Raw genomic sequence first — 17,691 nt, forward strand, 5'->3', positions numbered from 1 at the left:
ACATCTACATGCATACATCCATACATTCACATCCTCATTTACATCCATGCATCCACATCTACATCCTCATTCACATCCATACATCCACATTCATACATCCATACATCCACATTCATACATCCACATCCACATCCACATCCACATTCACATCCATACATCCACATTCATACATCCACATCCACATCCATACATCCACATCCACATCCATACATCCACATTCATACATCCACATCCACATCCACATGCATCTTATCATATCTTATCACTTCCCATATCTTTTATGCATACCTCTATGCATGAAATTCAATTATGCTAAAAGTAACACTTTTATAATAAAATATTCAACTTTTATGCATACCTCTATGCATGAAATCCAATATGATAAAAGTAACACTTTTGATATAAAAAAATTATCCTTTATGCATACTTCTATGCATGAAAAATTAAAAAATGATAAAAGTAACACTTTTTATATAAAATTTTTTCCTTTATGCATACTTCTATGCATGAAAATTAAAAATGATAAAAGTAACACTTTTGATATAAAAAAATTATCCTTTATGCATACTTCTATGCATGAAAAATTAAAAAATGATAAAAGTAACACTTTTGATATAAAATTTTTTCCTTTATGCATACTTCTATGCATGAAAATTAAAAATGATAAAAGTAACACTTTTGATATAAAAAATTATCCTTTATGCATGATATTAAAATTCAATTTCTCCATGATTATAATGAAATTCTTTCAATTAATCTAGGATGATAATTCCTAGAATATGGTAGGAAGTCCTCTTTTTATACTTTGAATGAAATTATTTTATGCATAATTTTTATAAAAATTTTGCCATAGCTCCGCTGCTATGACTGATAAATCTCAATTTTTTCTAAGGGATAAAGCTTATCATTAAGGAAATAATTAAAATGATCTCTAATTGGATCATTAATCTATAGTGGATTGAATCATCAATATGCATAAACTAAAAGCATAGAAAAAAGCCATTAAATTGGCCTCAAGCATAGCTTAATCTTGGGTTAAGGAAAAGCTTTATGAAAAGCTTGATTTGGATTGAGAACGGGTCATGAGTATGACCATTTCTTGAGTGAGAGAGAGAATTTACATAAAAATCATTAGAATTTAAACATAAATGGAAATTAACTTCAATAGCATTTATTAAATTATGTAACTCTTCACTACTATTCACCAATTAACTTCAATAGCATTTAAAAAACCATACCAATTAAGCTTCTCAAGCTTGAGAGGGGTTGAGAAGAGAGAAACATTGAGAAATTATAGAAAGATCAATATTCACTAATTACCTTACAACTTGCTTGATTCTTTGTTCACGGTAGAGGCCCCCAACCAATCAATTGGTTAAGTATGTTGATGGAGCCACTAATGGGGATTGAAGAAAGAGGGAAGCTCCAAAAACTAGTGAATTATTAAATGAATTCACAGTTCTTGGCTTAGGTGGAGTAGAGTAACGATGCATAAACACTAACTATTTTTCAACAAGGGGGAGGCTTCTATTTATAGGAAAAATTGAGCTCCTAACCAAACAAACTGATTCTAGAATTTTCTAAATCAGTTTGGTCAATATTTGACCATTTTTAGGTCAGTTAAGCTAACTTTTTGGAACTAGACTTGAATGAGGAGAGAGGAGAGATGAAATATCTCAATTTTTATGAGTTTAAAACTCATTCAAGCATGTGAAATATGCACCTCCTTTAAAGAACTCCCCTTCCTTACATATGTGTCATAATGGAATCATTTTAATATTGCTCATAGTTTTTTACTAATAAACCTTGTACATTTTCAACTCTTCATCTTATGTGAGCATTTAAGGGACTCCCCTTCCTTACATATGTGTCATAATAAAATCATTATACCCAAATTATCTCATATTTTTAATATTGCACATAGTTTTTTACTAATAAACCTTGTACATTTTCAACTCTTCACCTCATGTGAGCATTTACTCATTTTTGGGTATTTTCTTTTTACAAGTTGGATTTATCTCCTCCCTACACATGGATTGATGCTATTGGTCCATAGGAACCTTAATTGGACCATAGTCTAAAGATTTCTGAAAATCTAGACCCTTAGGCTAAGGTTCTTTATACCTATTTTCAATTAATTCTAATTGCACATTGGAAAATTCTTTTTGAATTTCTGTTTCAGGGGAACTCATCTGAATTAGAAGAGATATTTTTCTATCCAAAAATATTCAAAATCTGAATATTCTCTCTCTAGAATATTTTTTCTCTCTCTAGGCTAAAACAGATAGAAACAAGGTCTTTATATTTCTGAAGAGGGATTGATTACAGGGAAAGATACTAGACATCAAAAAGGGGGTGGGGGAGGAATCTTACATTCTACCCCACTTAAAAAACGCGAGATGTCCTCATCTCGCAACTTGTGATAATTTCGCAAGATTCACGAATATGAGACTTAGAGAAAAATTTTAATCAAGATTAACCACCAAGAAACGTCTTAAAGAGAGCAAGATTCAAAATAAGAACAAGATTTAAACTTTATTCATTCTCGGAACTTATACAGTAAAGATAGAATAACTCTTTACACTTCCATAAGCCCGTCCATCATATGATCACAAAAGCAGTCCTCACAAGCTGCACAAGTATAAGGTAATTCATCTATGGGAATGATTCTGTGGGTTATTCCTGTGCCTATCTCAGTGGTATAAGGTGTTCTAACAAAAGGACCTCTGAGAGGCAAGCCAAAAACGGGGTAAAGGCATATCTTCTCATGAGGAAGAAAACACGCCAGTAAGAAGACCCGCTCAGAAAACCCAGGATGCCTTGATCTCATGACGCAGTAGTATCGGGGACCCAAACCCAAAGCTTCAATAACCATGGCCAAGCGGACATTGTTACGAAAGTGCTGCTGACCCCAGGGTGTTACCCTAGTTATGTTTTGATAGGTCCGCCATTTGGTTTGCGCTACAGAAGTTCCCAAGTGAGGGAAAAGTGAGCGCTCATACTGCTCTATAAAATCCTTCTTCACAGATTCACTTGCGTCTTGAAGGTGAGGAATCATTATGGATAAAACTAGTTCTTGTTGCCAAGCCATGAAGGAGATTAAGAAAGAAAGGAGATCGACGGAAGTAAGATTACTGTGAGCGACAAGTAAAAGTTACGACTTATATAAAGGAAGGAGCTAGCGTAACTTAGAAGCCAACGGTAACTTGCCACTGAAGTTTTACCGTCTTTCCATGATTTGGGTTTGACACATTTTTCTATAGAAGGCATTAAGAATTTTGAGATGAAGAGATAAAAGAAGCTTGTAGGCTAAGTCACCTACTTTCATTGAATTCAGATATAAGGCTCACAATATCTGGGGGATAACTTCATATACTCCCCAAGAGGTAAAGAACTTCTTTTGGGCCGTACTCGAATGAAGACCAAAACCTTGATATCCAAAACATCGATTCTCACTTCTGAACTCATTGTTCTGAATCCTTAAAACAGGTGGGACTCTTGAGGAGTATTCTAGGAAAAGGGTCTTCCTTTGTTAAACAGAACTTTCTTTTATTTTAGAGAGGGAATAATTATAAGATCAGAAAGGGAGATTCTTACTCCTGTATACCTCGAAGGCTGGGGAGGAATCTTACATTCTACCCCACTTAAAAAGTGCGAGATGTCCTCATCTCGCAAGGTCGAGGACAACTCTTTTTCTTAACATCCAATTTTATTTTGGGGTTCCTTATATTCTGGTCAACCCAACAGAACACTGGGATAAATATCCCTTATATAGAACTCATCATTAATATTCAGATCATATCATTCATATCTTTAACATGATAATGGTCCATTAGACCGAAAAATTTCCTTCTGAACATTCCTCCACGGGAATTTCAGTCAAGCAAGTTCTCAATTTGTCATCCCTTAACTTGATCTACTGATCAAGTGTTAACAGTAACAATTTGACAGCACAACCCACTAATCTCACACTGATTTGCTGAATTCATTATCATCATTCCAGTTATGAATATCATCACTGGGACTCGTCCCATTCATCCTCATTGTGGTTTTGTTCAGATTTTTATATTTCAACTAATTTCAGAAGTCATCATTTTTCAATCAGAATTTTCAATCAGAATCCAATTCAATTCATCAATTCTCAAACAGAATTAAAAATCATATCAACCACATTCGAATTCATCATCTGGATAGCATTAACGCTTATACTTTCAAGTCTTAGATTTACTCGTATATACTGTCAGTAAAGAGCTGCAGTATACTCTCGGTATATACGGGTAGTCACGGCCCTTGGAATTATAAGGTAAATACCATCATGTCTAGGCCTCAAGCAAGTCAGGGATTCTATATAATTGCGGTACTTCCCTCTAAAGACCCAATTACCAATTTATGAATTTTAGTTTGAATATCAAATTGTATGACTTATATCACACAATTACAACCTTTTTGTGTTTCTTGATAAATTTTTGACATATTTGTCTTCTCAGTTGATCTTTATTAACCAAATGCTCTGATACCAACTGTGAGATCCCTGTTCCCACCGCACAACGGATTCGGGGTACTAGCAGCGGAAGTAGCACTTCTTGCGCGAGGCAGGGTCCCACACTCGGGGCCTCGTCCACGGATATCCGGACAAAAGACTAATCCGTCGGTTTTTCCAAAACCAGACCCGGAAAAACTTCCCTTATCCGGAAAACACGGGCGATTCCACCAGGATAATTTTTACTCTAACGTAGTCAAAACCCTTACTGATCAAACAGATCCGACTGCATCTATAAAGATACTTGGTCAGATCAAGGAAGAAACTTGCACTTGGATCATTGGGATCAACGCTTTTTTCCCCACCAAGGAGGCACAGCCGTTGATTCCTATCCATAGAACAATTACTATCCGGGATTTACTTTATCTATCGTAATAACAGAAATTGAGTCTCGATTTACGGATCCATCAGTCCAGCCTAACCCCATCCGATCCCATGGGTTAGCCAACCGCCCAACCACTGTAGTGATGGGATCCAATTTGGAATTTGGTTAGGTTTTGTCCCGGGTACCAAGGAAAAGAGTTCCAAGGCCCCCTAGCCGGAATTTCATGCAAACATAAAACTAGCCACACCACTTACACACCCAATATGAAAATTGCCTTTTTCTTAGCATCAGCTAACTTTAAAACAATCCTTTAATGAAACCATAGTACCACTGATCACAATCTCCCAATTTATCCAGTTGATTCATAATTTCCCATCATTCCTTCATCAGAGTATCTATGGCATCATTGGCAACTAGAACGCTCACCACCTGTCCACACAGGGGCCGTTTCAATAGTTCCTAGCCCATAATACTCAACAATATAATCACTTATCAAGATGGACTCTCGTTGAAGATCAGCAAGATCAACCAACAGATCCATATAAAAGAGCCATGGACTCATCCGTTGAGGACCAGCAAGGTCAGTCAACCAGATCCATGCCCGGTTCAAGAAAACAACTCTTACTCCTTGTTTCAATATCTTCCTCGACGCACGCGTGGGTATCCTGGGCGACCCAGAGCCCGAGCACCGTATGGTCAGCACCCTCTAGGATCCTTCGCAGGTGACCTAGCGCTTCACTCATAGGCCGCTTCCTTGGTCCCTCATCCACCGTACCGGAAGCTCACCATTTTAATCGAACCGAGGCTGGTCAAGACCTCGGCCGACCTTGCTACGCGAGACGTCCTCCATTGACTCTCCGTCAGCAGTTGCAACTTTATCAGTTAGGTCTCCACGATCTTAATCATAAGACGGTCAAAATGCTTTCCCAGCATTCTTGACATAAAACAGCCATTTACAAACAGCATTTACAAACAGTTTACAAATACAATTTCTATATTAACTCTCATTTTTCCACATTATCCCTCATGCAATCCACATTACTTATTCCACATTTCATTTATATGTGTACTCATCCAATCATATCATTTTCCATCTCTTCACTTCAGATTCCTTCACATCACATATCATATATTCACATCCATATCCACATCCATACATCCACATCCACATCCACATTCACATCCATACATCCACATCTACATGCTTATCTCCATTTTCACATCCTCATTTATACATCCACATCCCATATCCACATTCATACATACACATCCATATCCACATCCATATCCGCATTCATACATACACATCCATATCCACATCCACATGCATACATTCATTATCACGTCCTCATTCATACATCCACATCCACATACATACATACATACATCCACATCCACATCCACATTCTCATTCACATCTATACATCCATATCTACATGCACATTCACATCCGTACATCCACATCTATATCCTCATTCACATCCATACATCCACATTCATGCATCCACATCTACATGCCTACATCCATACATACACATCCACATTTACATCCATGCATCCACATCCACATCCACATCCACATCCTCATTCACATCCATACATCCACATTCATACATCCACATCCACATCCACATTCACATCCATAGATCCACATCTACATGCTTATCTCCGTTTTCACATCCTCATTTATACATCCACATCCCATATCCACATTCATACATACACATCCATATCCACATCCACATGCATACATACATCCACATCCACATTCCCATTCACATATATACATCCATATCTACATGCACATTCACATCCATACATCCACATCTATATCCTCATTCACATCCATACATCCACATTCATGCATCCACATCTACATGCTTATCTCCATTTTCACATCCTCATTTATACATCCACATCCCATATCCACATTCATACATACACATCCATATCCACATCCACATGCATACATACATCCATATCCACATCCACATACATACACATCCATATCCACATCCACATGCATACATACATCCACATCCACATTCCCATTCACATATATACATCTTTATCTACAAGTACATTCACATCCATACATCCACATCTATATCCTCATTCACATCCATACATCCACATTCATGCATCCACATCTACATGCATACATCCATACATTCACATCCTCATTTACATCCATGCATCCACATCTACATCCTCATTCACATCCATACATCCACATTCATACATCCATACATCCACATTCATACATCCACATCCACATCCACATCCACATTCACATCCATACATCCACATTCATACATCCACATCCACATCCATACATCCACATCCACATCCATACATCCACATTCATACATCCACATCCACATCCACATGCATCTTATCATATCTTATCACTTCCCATATCTTTTATGCATACCTCTATGCATGAAATTCAATTATGCTAAAAGTAACACTTTTATAATAAAATATTCAACTTTTATGCATACCTCTATGCATGAAATCCAATATGATAAAAGTAACACTTTTGATATAAAAAAATTATCCTTTATGCATACTTCTATGCATGAAAAATTAAAAAATGATAAAAGTAACACTTTTTATATAAAATTTTTTCCTTTATGCATACTTCTATGCATGAAAATTAAAAATGATAAAAGTAACACTTTTGATATAAAAAAATTATCCTTTATGCATACTTCTATGCATGAAAAATTAAAAAATGATAAAAGTAACACTTTTGATATAAAATTTTTTCCTTTATGCATACTTCTATGCATGAAAATTAAAAATGATAAAAGTAACACTTTTGATATAAAAAATTATCCTTTATGCATGATATTAAAATTCAATTTCTCCATGATTATAATGAAATTCTTTCAATTAATCTAGGATGATAATTCCTAGAATATGGTAGGAAGTCCTCTTTTTATACTTTGAATGAAATTATTTTATGCATAATTTTTATAAAAATTTTGCCATAGCTCCGCTGCTATGACTGATAAATCTCAATTTTTTCTAAGGGATAAAGCTTATCATTAAGGAAATAATTAAAATGATCTCTAATTGGATCATTAATCTATAGTGGATTGAATCATCAATATGCATAAACTAAAAGCATAGAAAAAAGCCATTAAATTGGCCTCAAGCATAGCTTAATCTTGGGTTAAGGAAAAGCTTTATGAAAAGCTTGATTTGGATTGAGAACGGGTCATGAGTATGACCATTTCTTGAGTGAGAGAGAGAATTTACATAAAAATCATTAGAATTTAAACATAAATGGAAATTAACTTCAATAGCATTTATTAAATTATGTAACTCTTCACTACTATTCACCAATTAACTTCAATAGCATTTAAAAAACCATACCAATTAAGCTTCTCAAGCTTGAGAGGGGTTGAGAAGAGAGAAACATTGAGAAATTATAGAAAGATCAATATTCACTAATTACCTTACAACTTGCTTGATTCTTTGTTCACGGTAGAGGCCCCCAACCAATCAATTGGTTAAGTATGTTGATGGAGCCACTAATGGGGATTGAAGAAAGAGGGAAGCTCCAAAAACTAGTGAATTATTAAATGAATTCACAGTTCTTGGCTTAGGTGGAGTAGAGTAACGATGCATAAACACTAACTATTTTTCAACAAGGGGGAGGCTTCTATTTATAGGAAAAATTGAGCTCCTAACCAAACAAACTGATTCTAGAATTTTCTAAATCAGTTTGGTCAATATTTGACCATTTTTAGGTCAGTTAAGCTAACTTTTTGGAACTAGACTTGAATGAGGAGAGAGGAGAGATGAAATATCTCAATTTTTATGAGTTTAAAACTCATTCAAGCATGTGAAATATGCACCTCCTTTAAAGAACTCCCCTTCCTTACATATGTGTCATAATGGAATCATTTTAATATTGCTCATAGTTTTTTACTAATAAACCTTGTACATTTTCAACTCTTCATCTTATGTGAGCATTTAAGGGACTCCCCTTCCTTACATATGTGTCATAATAAAATCATTATACCCAAATTATCTCATATTTTTAATATTGCACATAGTTTTTTACTAATAAACCTTGTACATTTTCAACTCTTCACCTCATGTGAGCATTTACTCATTTTTGGGTATTTTCTTTTTACAAGTTGGATTTATCTCCTCCCTACACATGGATTGATGCTATTGGTCCATAGGAACCTTAATTGGACCATAGTCTAAAGATTTCTGAAAATCTAGACCCTTAGGCTAAGGTTCTTTATACCTATTTTCAATTAATTCTAATTGCACATTGGAAAATTCTTTTTGAATTTCTGTTTCAGGGGAACTCATCTGAATTAGAAGAGATATTTTTCTATCCAAAAATATTCAAAATCTGAATATTCTCTCTCTAGAATATTTTTTCTCTCTCTAGGCTAAAACAGATAGAAACAAGGTCTTTATATTTCTGAAGAGGGATTGATTACAGGGAAAGATACTAGACATCAAAAAGGGGGTGGGGGAGGAATCTTACATCTTCCCTTGATCTCCTCTACACAATTGTGCATTTCTTTATCTATTTGGCCAAGTGCATTAGGGTTTTGAGAGAAGACGGGATTTAGGGTAAAATTCTTGTGCATATGATGGGATTCTCATCATTCCCTTGCATATTGGTTGCATTGCCTCGAGCCTCTACTTTCTCTTTATCATTCCCACACATTTTCCTAATCAGTTTTACTCTATACATGCAAAAAATCCAACAATTAATCACTAATGCTTCTTGCATTGGTTATGCCTTGGTGAGTCTCGCATTGTTCGTTTCTCTTTGGTTGGATGACTATTGCAAGCCTTGGAGAAAGTGTACAAGGAGCATAATGTAAGCTTGATTACATGCTAAAGTTGTAATGTGAGTACATGCTTTGAATTGTAAGAAATCAAACACTCTACTCTCTTCACATTGCTGGATTCTCAATCAAATTGGATAAGTTTTTTTCAAACAAGCACTAGAATCTAGCATGTTGAGATCAAGTTCTATTTGCCTCTGAGCGAGTTCCTTTGAGCAAACAAAAAAATCTAGCAGAGCGTGGAAAAGGAGACCCCAAAAAGAAGGGGGAGTTTAGAAATGGTGCCTCATTCTTCCGTTGAGTTTCAATTTTAATTTATGACATCCAAAATCAATTCCAATGTAACTACCTGTTTCTTTGTATGTTTCCTCTTAGGTCTGGGTCTCCAACCATTCTCCTTGCAATCGCCTATGTATATCGGGGAAGTTACCTTCAAAATTAGGAATTATTGTGGGATTTCTTGACTTTTCAATCCATAATCCTTCTTCCCTTGATCTCCTCTACACAATTGTGCATTTCTTGATGAATTTGGCCAAGTGCATTAGGGTTTTGAGAGAAGATAGGGTTTAGGGTAAAATTCTTGTGCATATGCTGGGATTCTCATCATTTCCTTGCATATTGGTTGCATTGCCTCGAGCCTCTACTATCTCTTTATCATTCCCACACATTTTCCTAATCAGTTTAGCATTGGTTATTCCTTGGTTAGGACATTGTTCGTTTCTCTTTGGTTGGATGACTATTGCAAGCCTTCGAGCAAGTGTACAAGGAGCGTAATGCAAGCTTGATTATATGCTAAAGTTGTAATGTGAGTACATGATTTGAATTTTAAGAAATAAAACACTCTACTCTCTTCACATTGCTGGATTCTCAATCAAATTGTATAAATTTATTCTAAACAAGCACTAGAAACTAGCATGTTGAGAGGGAGTTCTATTGTCCTTTGAGCGAGTTCCTTTGAGCAAACAAAAAAGTCTAGTAGGGCATGGGGCAAAGGAGACCCCAAAAAGAAGGGGGAGTTTAGAAATGGTGCCTCATTCTTCTGTTGAATTTTAATTTTAATTTATGACATCCAAAATCAATTCCAATGTAACCACCTGTTGCTCCGTATGGTCCGTCTCAGGTCTGTGTCTCCAACCATTCTCCTTGCCATCGCGTCTGCATATCGGGAAAGTTAGCTTCAAAATTAGGAATTATTGTGGGATTTCTTGACTTTCCAATCCATTATCTTTCTTCCCTTGATCTCCTCTACACAATTGTGTATTTCTTGATTAATTTGGCCAAGTGCATTAGGGTTTTGAGAGAAGACGGGGTTTAGGTTATGCATATGATGGGATTCTCATCATTTCCTTGCATATTGGTTACATTGCCTCGAGCCTCTACTTACTCTTTATTATTCCCACACATTTTTCTAATCAGTTTTACTCTATACATGCCAAAAATCCAACAATTAATCACTAATGCTTCTTGCATTGGTTATGCCTTGGTGAGTGCATTGTTCATTTCTGTTTGGTTGGATGACTATTGCAAGCCTTGGAGCAAGTGTACACGGAGCATAATGCAAGCTTGATTACATGCTAAAGTTGTATTGTGAGTATATGCTTTGAATTGTAAGAAATCAAACACTCTACTCTCTTCACATTGCTGGATTCTCAATTAAATTGTATACGTTTATTTTAAACAAGCACTAGAATCTAGCATGTTGAGAGGGAGTTCTATTGTCCTCTGAGAAAGTTCCTTTGAGCAAACAAAAAAATCTAGCATGGTGTGGGAAAGGAGACCCCAAAAAGAAGAGGGAGTTTAGAAATGGTCCCTCATTCTTACGTTGAATTTCAATTTTAATTTATGACATCCAGAATCAATTCCAATATAACCACCTGTCGCTCCGTATGTTCCGTCGTCTCGACCTTGGGTCTCCAACCATTCTCCTTGCCATCGCCTCTGCATATCAGAAAAGTTACGTTCAAAATTAGAAATTATTGTTCGATTTCTTGACTTTTCAATCCATAATCCTTCTTCCCTTAATCTCCTCTACACAATTGTGCATTTCTTCATCAATTTGGCCAAGTGCATTAGGGTTTTGAGAGAAGACGGGGTTTAGGGTAAAGTTCTTATGCATATGATGGGATTCTCATCATTCCCTTGCATATTGGTTGCATTGCCTCAAGCCTCTACTTTCTCTTTATCATTCCCATACATTTTCCTAATTAGTCTTACTCTATACATGCAAAAAATCTAACAATTAATCACTAATGCTTCTTGCATTGGTTATGCCTCCTTGGTGAGGGCATCATTTGTTTCTCTTTGGTTGGATGACTATTGCAAGCTTTGGAGAAGGTGTACAAGGAGCATAATGCAAGCTTGATTACATGCTAAAGTTGTAATGTGAGTACATGCTTTGAATTGTAAAAAATCAAACACTCTACTGTCTTCACATTGCTGGATTCTGAATCAAATTGTATATGTTTATTCTAAACAAGCACTAGAATCTAGCATGTTGAGAGGGAGTTCTATTGTCCTCTGAGCGAGCTCCTTTGAGCAAAGAAAAAAATCTAGCAAGCGTGGCAAAGCAGACCCCAAAAAGAAGGGGGAGTTTAGAAATGGTGTCTCATTCTTCCGTTGAATTTCAATTTTAATTTATGGCATCAAAAATCAAATTGAGTGTAACCACCTTTAAAATTAGGAGATATTGTGGGATTTCTTGACTTTTCAATCCATAATCCTTCATCCTTGATCTCCTCTACATAATTGTGCATTTCTTGATCAATTTGGCCAAGTGGATTAGGGTTTTGAGAGAAGACGGGGTTTAGGGTAAAATTTTTGTGCATATGATGGGATTCTCATTATTCCCTTGCATATTGGTTGCATTGCCTTGAGCCTCTACTTTCTCTTTATCATTCCCACACAATTTCCTAATCAGTTTCACTCTATACATGCAAAAAAGCCAACAATTAATCACTAATGCTTCTTGCATTGGTTATGCCTTGGTGAGGGCATAATTTGTTTCTATTTGGTTGGATGACTATTGCAAGCCTTGGAGAAAGTGTACAAGGAGCATGATGCAAGCTTGATTACATGCTATAGTTGTAATGTGAGTACACGCTTTGAATTGTAAGAAATTAAACACTCTACTCGCTTCACATTGCTGGATTCTTAAATAAATTGTGTGAGATCCCTGTTCCCACCGAGCAACGGATTCAAGATACTGGCAGCGGAAGTAGCACATCATGCGCGGGTAGGGGTCTCACACTCGAGGCCTCGCCCACACGGATATCCGGACAAGAGACTAATCCGTCGGTTTGTCCAAAACCGAAACCGAAAAAACTTCCTTTACCCGGAAAGCATGGGCGATTCCACCAGGATAACTCTTTACTCTAACGTAGTCAAGATCATTACGGATCAACTGATCTGACTGCACCTTTAACGGTACTTGGTCAAATCAAGGAAGAAGCTTGCACTTGGATCATTGGGATCAACGTTTTTTTCCCCATCAAGAGGCACAGCCGTTGATTCCTATCCATAGAACAATTTCTATCCGGGATTTACTTCATCTATCGTAATAATAGAAATTAAATCTCGATTTACGGATCCATCAGTCCAGCCTAACCCCATCCGATCCCATGGGTTAGCCAACCGCCCAGCCACTGTAGTGATGGGATCCAATTTGGAATTTGGTTAGGTTTTGTCCCGAGTACTAAGGAAAAGAGTTCCAAGGCCCCCTAGCCGGAAGTTCATGCAAACATAAAACTAGTCACACCACTTACACACCCAATATGAAATTGCCTTTTTCTTAGCATCAGCTAACTTTAAAACAATCCTTTAATGAAACCATAGTACCACTGATCACAATCTTCTAATTTATCCGGTTGATTCATAATTTCCCATCATTCCTTCATTAGAGTATCTATGGCGTCATTGGCAACTAGAACGCTCACCACCTGTCCACATAGGGGCCTTCTCGCCTTCTCAATAGTTCCTAGCCCATAATACTCGGCAATATAATCACTTATAAAAACTCAAGATGGACTCTCGTTGAAGATCAGCAAGATCAACCAACAGATCCATATAAAGAGCCATGGACTCATCCATTGAAGACGAGCAAGGTCAATCAACCAGATCCATGCCCGGTTTCACAAAACAACTCTTACTCCTTGTTCCAATATCTTCCTCGACGCACGCGTGGGTATCCTGGGCGACCCAGAGCCCGAGCACCGTATGGTCAGCACCCTCTAGGATCCTTCGCAGGTGACCTAGCGCTTCACTCATAGGCCGCTTCCTTGGTCCCTCATCCACCGTACCGGAAGCTCACCATTTAAATCGAACCGAGGCTGGTCAAGACCTCGGTTGACCTTGCTACGCGAGACGTCCTCCATTGACTCTCCGTCAGCAGTTGCAACTTTAACAGTTAGGTCTTCATGACCTTAATCCACATGATGGTCAAAATGCTTCCCCAGCATTCTTGACATAAAACAGTCATTTACAAACAGTCACAAAATACAGTTTCTAAATCGAACTCTCGTCTTTCCACATTATCCCTCCTTAGTCCACATTACTTATTCCACATTCCATTCAATATGTACTCATTCTCATCCATTTCCTCATATCGACGACACATTAATTCACATACACATTCACATTCACATCCATACATCCACATTTACATGCATACATCCATTTTCACATCCTCATTTATACATCCACATCCCATATCCACATTCATACATACACATCCATATCCACATCCATACATCCACATCCATACATCCACATCCACATCCACATCCACATTCACATTCATATCCACATTCACATTCATATCCACATCCACATCCACATTCATATCCACATTCACATCCTCATTTATACATCCACATCCACATCCACATCCACATCCATACATCCACATCTACATGCATACCTCCATTTTCACATCCTCATTTATACATCCACATCCCTTATCTACATTCATACATACACATCCATATCCACATCCACATCCACATTCATATTCACATCCATATATCCACATCTACATGCATACATCCATTATTACGTCCTCATTCATACATCCACATCCACATACATACATACATCCACATCCACATACATACATACATCCACATCCACATTCCCATTCACATCTATACATCCACATCTACATCCACATACATACATACATCCACATCCACATTCCCATTCACATCTATACATCCACATCTACATCCACATTCATATACATCCACATCCACATTCCCATTCACATCTATACATTCACATCTACATCCACATACATACATACATCCACATCCACATTCCCATTCACATCTATACATCCACATCTACATCCACATTCACATCCACATTCCCATTCACATCTATACATCCACATCTACATCCACGTTCACATCTATGCATATACATCTTCATGCATACATCCATTTTCATATTCATACATCCATACTCCCATCTCCACATCCACACATCCACATACATACATCCATTTCCACATTCCCATTCATGTAACCCCATATGCCTTCACATCTAATCTTTTACATCACATCCATTCTCTTTCTATCACAACCCATATACATCTTATCCTATCACATACACTTCTTACCTCATCCCATACACATCTTATCACATCTTAATTCATCTTATCACCTCTTATCACCTCTTATACACCTCTTATCACATCCTATCACATCTCATATCTATTTATAGAATACAAGAGAATTCTTATATTTGATATAAGATTTCTTTACACATTTACTTATGCATAAATTCCATTTAAGGAGATTAATACTTCCGAAGAAAAATCAATCTTTTATGCATCTTCCTATGCATAAATTCATTTTAAATGAAAATGACACTTTTGAATTAAAATTCAATCTTTTATGCATCTTCCTATGCATAAATTTAATTTAGATGAGAATGACACTTTTGAATTAAAAATCAATTTTTTTTTATGCATCTTCTTATGCATAAAGTCAATTTGGTAGGAATTACACTTTTAGAATAAAAGAATTTCTCTTATGCATCTAAGTTATGCATAAAATCCATTTATGATGAAAATCACACTTTTAGTATAAAAAGAATATCTTTTATGCATACCTCCATGCATGAAATCCAATTATGATAAAAGTAACACTTTTATAATAAAATAATCAACTTTTATGCATACCTCTATGCATGAAATTCAATTGTGACAAAAGTAACACTTTTACATTAAAATAATCATCTTTTATGCATACCTCTATGCATGAAATCCAATATGATAAAAGTAACACTTTTGATATTAAAAAAATTATCCTTTATGCATACTTCTATGCATGAAAATTAAAAATGATAAAAGTAACACTTTTGATATAAAAATTTTCCTTTATGCATACTTCTATGCATGAAAATTAAAAATGATAAAAGTAACACTTTTAATATAAAAAATTATCTTTCATGCAAAAATGATAAAAGTAACACTTTTGATATAAAAAATTTTCCTTTATACATACTTCTATGCATGAAAATTAAAAATGATAAAAGTAACACTTTTAATATTAAAAAATTATCTTTTATGCATACTTCTATGCATGAAAATTAAAAATGATAAAAGTAACACTTTTAATATAAAAAAATTATCTTTTATGCATACTTCTATGCATGAAAATCAATTATGCATAATATAAAAATCAATTTCTCTATGATTACAATGAATATCTTTCAATTAATCTAGGATGATAATTCCTAGAATATGGTAGGAAGTCCTCTTTTTATGCTTTGAATGAAATTATTTTATGCATAATTTTTATAAAAATTTTACCATAGCTCCGCTGATAAATCTCAATTTTTCTAAGGGATAAAGCTTATCATTAAGGAAATAATTAAAATGATCTCTAATTGGATCATTCATCCATAATGGATTGAATCATCAATATACATAAACTAAAAGCATAGAAAAAAGCCATTAATTTGGCCTCAAGCATAGCTTAATCTTGGGTTAAGGAAAAGCTTTATGAAAAGCTTGATTTGGATTGAGAATGGGTCATGAGTATGACCATTTCTTGATTGAGAGAGAGAAATTACATAAAAACTATTAGAATTTAAACATAAATGGAAATTAACTTCAATAGCATTTATTAAATTATGTAACTCTTCACTAACATTATCAATTCACTTCAATAGCATTCAAAAAAAAACCATACCAATTAAGCTTCTCAAGCTTGAGAGGGGTTGAGAAGAGAGAAACATTGAGAAATTATAGAAAAGATCAATATTCACTAATTACCTTACAAATTGCTTGATTCTTTGTTCACGGTAGAGGCCCCCAACCAATCAATTGGTTAAGTATGTTGATGGAGCCACTAATGGGGATTGAAGAAAGAGGGAAGCTCCAAAAACTAGTGAATTATTAAATGAATTCACAGTTCTTGGCTTAGGTGGAGTAGAGTAACGATGCATAAACACTATATATTTTTCAACAAGGGGGAGGCTTCTATTTATAGGAAAAATTGAGCTCCTAACCAAACAAACTGATTCTAGAATTTTCCAAATCAGTTTGGTCAATTTTTGACCATTTTTAGGTCAGTTAAGCTAACTTTTTGGAACGAGACTTGAATGAGGAGAGAAGAGAGATGAAATATCTCAATTTTTATGAGTTTAAAACTCATTCAAGCATGTGAAATATGCACCTCCTTTAAATAACTCCCCTTCCTTACATATGTGTCATAATGGAATCATTATACCCAAAATATCTCATATTTTTAATATTGCTCATAGTTTTTTACTAATAAACCTTGTACATTTTCAACTCTTCATCTTATGTGAAATATTCACCTCCTTTAAAGAACTCTCCTTCCTTACATATGTGTCATAATGGAATCATTTTAATATTGCTCATAGTTTTTTTACTAATAAACCTTGTACATTTTCAACTCTTCATCTTACGTGAAATATGCACCTCCTTTAAAGAACTCCCCTTCCTTACATATGTGTCATAATGGAATCAT

The sequence above is a fragment of the Cibotium barometz genome, chromosome 14, assembly GCF_041138505.1.
Source record: "Cibotium barometz isolate CiBa-2024 chromosome 14, ASM4113850v1, whole genome shotgun sequence".
In the NCBI taxonomy this organism is placed as follows: domain Eukaryota; kingdom Viridiplantae; phylum Streptophyta; class Polypodiopsida; order Cyatheales; family Cibotiaceae; genus Cibotium; species Cibotium barometz.